The sequence below is a fragment of the Coregonus clupeaformis genome, unplaced genomic scaffold (genome assembly GCF_020615455.1).
Source record: "Coregonus clupeaformis isolate EN_2021a unplaced genomic scaffold, ASM2061545v1 scaf1452, whole genome shotgun sequence".
Classification (NCBI taxonomy): domain Eukaryota; kingdom Metazoa; phylum Chordata; class Actinopteri; order Salmoniformes; family Salmonidae; genus Coregonus; species Coregonus clupeaformis.
Genome location: NW_025534906.1, coordinates 32512 through 38160, shown reverse-complemented (window position 1 = coordinate 38160; position 5649 = coordinate 32512). Strand labels below are relative to the sequence as shown.

Genomic DNA, 5649 nt, shown 5'->3' with positions numbered 1-5649 from the left:
GAGTTGTGTACTCACTTGAAAACAATAATAACATTCTTCATTACATTGTGTTGATGTAGCTTAGGTAGAATACGTTTCTTGTCCCTAACCTTCTAGTCAATCTTTGTTTCATTTTAACAATTTACTATCTGTGATGTGCTAGATGTCTTGCTTAAGATTTATGTTTTTTAAAAATCCACTTTGGCTGATATGCTTGATCCATTTCTACTGCAGCTCTCTGCCCCCCTGATTGCTGAATCATCAACCCGTAACCTGACAGTTATATCTGGTACTATCTCCAAGGTTTGGAAGGCGGCCCATGTACTCCCCCTTCACAAAGGTGGTGACCCCTTGTGACCTAAATAATTATTGCCCTATTTATAAACTTTTTTGCCTAGCTAAAATATTAGAATCCTTAATTAATTATCAGCTAAGATGTATTCTAAATGTACATCAGTGGGGTTGAGTGACTCCGCTGTCCTAGCGTCGTGAGGGAGCTTGTTCCACCATTGGGGTGCCAGAGCAACGAACAGTTTTGACTGGGCTGAGCGGGAACTGTGCTTCCGCAGAGGTAGGGGGGCCAGCAGGCCAGATGTGGATGAACGCAATGCCCTCGTTTGGGTGTAGGGACTGATCAGAGCCTGAAGGTACGGAGGTGCCGTTCCCCTCACAGCTCCGTAGGCAAGCACCATGGTCTTGTAGCAGATGCGAGCTTCAACTGGAAGCCAGTGGAGTGTGCGGAGGAGCGGGGTGACGTGACAGAACTTGGGGAGGTTGAACAGAGGGGAGAGGTGCGCTTGTGAAGTTGGAAAACATTTTGTGTACGTTTTTTCCCCGAATTGGTTTTAACTTGTCGTAGTAAATATATATAATGTTATAGCTTGGTCTGACTAAAATCTTGTGCATGACCCATCTTGTGTTGGGCCTTTGGATTTAATACAATGCACAAAGACTTCTATCTTATCGGCCTTATCAGCAGTGACTATGGACAACACCCACGCCATAGGTCTCTCAGTTCTCCCAACTCACAAGTTATTGCTCTGAGGACATACACACACACACCCCCACACACACACACACATACACACACACACACACACACACACACATCATCATTGTTAAACATACACACATACACACACACACACACACAATACACACACATACACACACACACACATACACACACACACACACACACACACATAGACACACGCACACACACACACACACATCATCATTGTTAAGCACACACACACAAAAAACCCCTTCTCTTAGGCTGAACATCTGAAGACAGAGAACCCGACTCAGAGCCAATGCAATGGAAGTGACCTCGACCAACTCATCAGGACCAATCAGAAGATCAGAACTACTAGAATCAACCTACTTTATTTTATTGTATAAAATGTCAGCACACAATGTTTAGGGGCTCAGCTCTCTCAGATATCTCCCTACGAGGTTGACGAACGGGTCCGTGCACGCTATTTACAGATATCTTTACCTCTGAATAAACTGCCTCATATTATACAATTATCCACCTTGTCCGAAAGTCTCTACTTGGTCTCCGTTCTCCAGTAAACTTGTTTTATCAACAAACTGCACTCTACTTTACTTACCTTAACAAAATAAGATGTATAGTTGAATATTTTAGAAATGAGTCGTCTCAATTCGCTTGCTGCTTGGCTGTATTGACGAAGGTTCCAGTGCCACTGGCAGTGGCTTCGGGAGCTGCTTGGGTTCGATCGGATCGGGAGCTGGAGAGGACAGTTTAGTCTGAGGTCATTTAAGGGCTTCGGGGACACTGGACATCGTTTTTTCGGATGCATGCAGGGCACTTTCTGCCTATTGGATTATAAATAGTCAACTGTTGGTTTCAAGGGCTTTCTACCGTGATAACTGTGGGGTTAGACTGTTTGTTTTTTTATAGCTCCAACGGCGCCAACGAACATTTTCAGTTTAGCATTCCCGGGTTTAGGTTATCTTAAAATATTATTGTATTGTGTGTATTGCCAATTGTTTGCAAGTGGATCATTCATTATTCATTCTTTTTATATACACATTCTATCTGTAGGTAAGAACCCTGGTCTCTTTGGTTTTCTTTAGCGAGTTTAGTCATACCAGGTTTATTATGTACTGAGTGGACCTTTTCACCATACTTTTACTCTATGGATTTATCTGAGCCTGTGGTGATAGGGTTACATCAACATTATAAATATGGTAGGAAACTCCCACTAGTCCATGCCTCCACCAATCCAATGCTTTTAGATTATGGGAAGTAGTGAACAAGTGCACACTTCAGGAGAAAGGAGATATTATTGGGACACACTCAGATGCTCTGTTAATCAACCACATTGGTCTACCACAAGGCTTCCTTGGTTCAAACTGTCAGATTATTGTTATAATGTTGTTTGTAGTATAGAGATAATGATGTTATTGATTATCAATGTTATGATATTGATTATGATGTAGAGTATTGTTATGATGTTGTTGGTAGTATATAGATAATGATGTTATTGATTACAAAAATGCGAGGGGTGTATTCAGTTTTGTGAGATACTGTATGTTAGAGCAGGAGTAGGGGGGTAGAAGTTAGAGGTCTGTTACCTGAGTCAAGATCAACAGGGAGGGAGGGAGGGAGGGAGGAGGGGGGAGAGAGAGGGAGAGAGAGGGAGAGAGGTTAAATTAACATCAACAGACTCAACATGCAGTCAACTGAATATCTTTTCATCACTGACTTCTAACCAGTGATGTCATCACAACCAGTAACCTTTTCCACTCTTCCACTTTTGGTCCGGCTCAGCTTGACCTCTGACCTCTGAAATGAATGATTTCAAAAACAGACAAAGCAAAGGTATTAAATTAGATATAAACTCATCTGCAAAGAGAGAGTTACACATTTCCATGGAAAGGGGAATGTACACTAAATGACCAAAAGTATGTGGACACCTGCTTGTCAAACATCTCATTCCAAAGTCATGACCATTAGTATGAAGTTGGTCCCCCTTTGTCTGCTATGACAGCCTCCACTGTTCAGAGAAGGCTTTCCACTAGATGTTGGAACATTGCTGCGGGGACCTGCTTCCATTCAGCCACAAGAGCATTAGTGAGGTAATGGTAAATATACATTGCTGCGTGGATTTTTCCTTTGGACTGCCAGATGGTGAAGTGTGATTCATCACTCCAGAGAACGTGTTTTCAATGCTCCAGAGTCCAATGGCGGTGGGCTTTACACCACTCCAGCCGATGCTTGGCATTGCTCATGGTGATCTTAGGCTTTTGTTCAGTTCCTCAACCATGGAAACCCATTTCAGGAAGCTCCCGACTAACAGTTCTTGTTCTGTACGTTGCTTCCAGAGGCAGTTTGGAACTCGTAGTGAGTGTTGCAACCGAGGACAGACGGTTTTTACACTACCCTCTTCAGCACTTTCGGCGGTCCCGTTCTGTGAGCTTGTGCCCTACAACTTCACGCTGAGCCGTTGTTGCTCTAGACGTTTCCCTTCACAATAACAGAACTTACAGTTGACCGAGGCAGCTCCCAGCAGGGCAGACATTTTACTAAATTACTTGTTGGAAAGGTGGCATCCTATGACGGTGCCACGTTGAAAGTCAATGAGCTCTTCAGTAAGGCTATTCTACTGCCAATGTTTGTCTATGAGATTGCATGGCTGTGTGCTCGATTTTATACACCTGTCAGGAAGGGGTGTGGCTGAAATAGAATCCACTAATTTGAAGGGGTGTCCACATACTTTGTATCTATAGTGTGTGTACACCGTGTGTTGTTGCATCATACCATCGACTAAGCCCTATCTTCCCCATCACATCATGAAAGGTCATGTTGATGTTCACTTTAACCTCAGCTTCCTCTCTCTCTCTCTCTCTCTCTCTCTCTCTCATCTCTCTCTGTCTCTCTCTCTCTCTCTCTCTCTCTCTCTCTCTCTCTCTCTCTCTCTCTCTCTCTCTCTCTCTCTCTCTCTCCTCCTCTCTCTCCCTCTCTCTCTCCCCCCCCCCCCCCCCTCTCTCCCCCTCTCTCTCTCTCTCCCCCCTCTCTCTCTCTCTCTCTCTCTCTCTCTCTCTCTCTCTCTCTCTCTCTCTCTCTCTCTCTCTCTCTCTCTCTCTCTCTCTCTCTCTCTCTCTCTCTCTCTCTCTCTCTTAAGATATCCAGGCTCAAAGCATCAGTCCACCAGGTAGGTAGAGTATAAATCTACAGTGATTATAGCAGTTCAATATTAGTCAACTTTGTTATCCCACATGGAGAAATTCATGTGTCCATACACACCATTCTAAAACCAATAACAAGTACTGTTTTATGGAACTACTAATACTTGTCAACCACAAAGCATTACTGCTGTTAGAATAACAGAAGCCCTGTCATAATCTGTCCTCACCACTGTGTTTTCCTCTCTGCTGTTTACAGCTGAATACTCAGTCAGACTGGTGAATGGGACCACTTCCTGTTCTGGGACAGTGGAAGTCTTCTACAGAGGAGAGTGGTTAGTTCTATGTTGTAGGTGGTGGAACATGAGAGAGACTAAGGTTGTGTGTAGAGAGCTGGGCTGTGGGAATGCTGTAGCTGAATCTAGAGGACCTCTGGTTGAAGAGGGAAGAGGAGGAGTCACACTAGGGAGTTGCAGTGGAAATGAGTCTACTATTACAGAGTGTCACATCCGTGGAGGAGGACCTAGTTTCTGTAATGGTGAATATTATCATCATAATGTGATCTGTTCAGGTAAGAGACTGGTAATATTGAGAGATTTAATTGGTACATTATACAAGATTAGCATATATCATGTTTTATGTTTTTTTCATTTCATTTAAAGAGAGTAGAGATGTTAGATGTATTTTTAAACATTATATTTGTGTTTTGTCATATTCATTTGCATGGGAGATGTGCATGGGGCAGATCTTGTAGTTCAGATGTTCTGAAGTGAAGCTGCCTGATGGATGTCAGCTGTTTATTTTCTATAAAGTGAAGTGAACTTTTTATTCCTGTCTCCCTGCCTGCATTATTCCCAACCCTGTCTTGAGTGACTAAGAACCCATTTTCTACCTCTTACAGTATCAAACATAGCAACCTACAATCTTTATCCAACATATTTGTGTTTAGTCCTTGACAGTGTCATCAACAAAACTTGATTGAATGTTCCCCACCAACTCTTTTCTCCAGAGTCTGTGCAGCTTGTGGATGGAGCTGGTCTCTGCTCTGGGAGACTGAGGTGAAGTCCAATCAGTCCTCGGCCTCAGTGTGTGAAGCTGACTTTGACCAGCAGGATGCAGAGGTAGTCTGTGGGGAGCTTGGCTGTGGGGCTCCTGCAGCTCTACAGGGGGCTCTATGGAGAAGGTGAGGGTCAGACCTGGGATAAAGAGTTCCAGTGTAAAGCCAATGAGTCCCTTCTCCTGGACTGTGACACCTCAGACAGAAAACACCTGCCTACCTGGTAATGCTGTTGGACTCACCTGCTCAGGTAAGAAACAGTTTATCACTCAATCAACATTGTTTCTCACTGAGTGAAGAATATGAGAGGGAATATACAGTGGGCTCCAAAATTACTGGCACCCCCTGTCTGGCAATCTGTACAAACATACTTACAGAAATATAAACAATATAATTATAGAGAGAAACTGAAAATACCAACAGTGGAAATACTGTACTATATTAATGTTCCAATGGAA

The 5649-nt window shown here is 43.4% G+C and overlaps 1 long non-coding RNA gene across 2 annotated transcripts; it reads left to right on the top strand.

The window, feature by feature from the left end:
• The first annotated feature begins 669 nt into the window (after positions 1–669).
• Positions 670–4621, top strand: LOC121562004. Of its 2 annotated transcripts, none has more exons than XR_005999373.2 (3): positions 670–800; positions 4134–4163; positions 4394–4621. It is a non-coding gene; the product is annotated as an uncharacterized LOC121562004 (long non-coding RNA). The 2 variants fall into 2 exon arrangements; XR_006659613.1 differs by lacking the exon at positions 670–800 and adding an exon at positions 1951–2050.
• The last annotated feature ends 1028 nt before the right edge of the window (positions 4622–5649 follow it).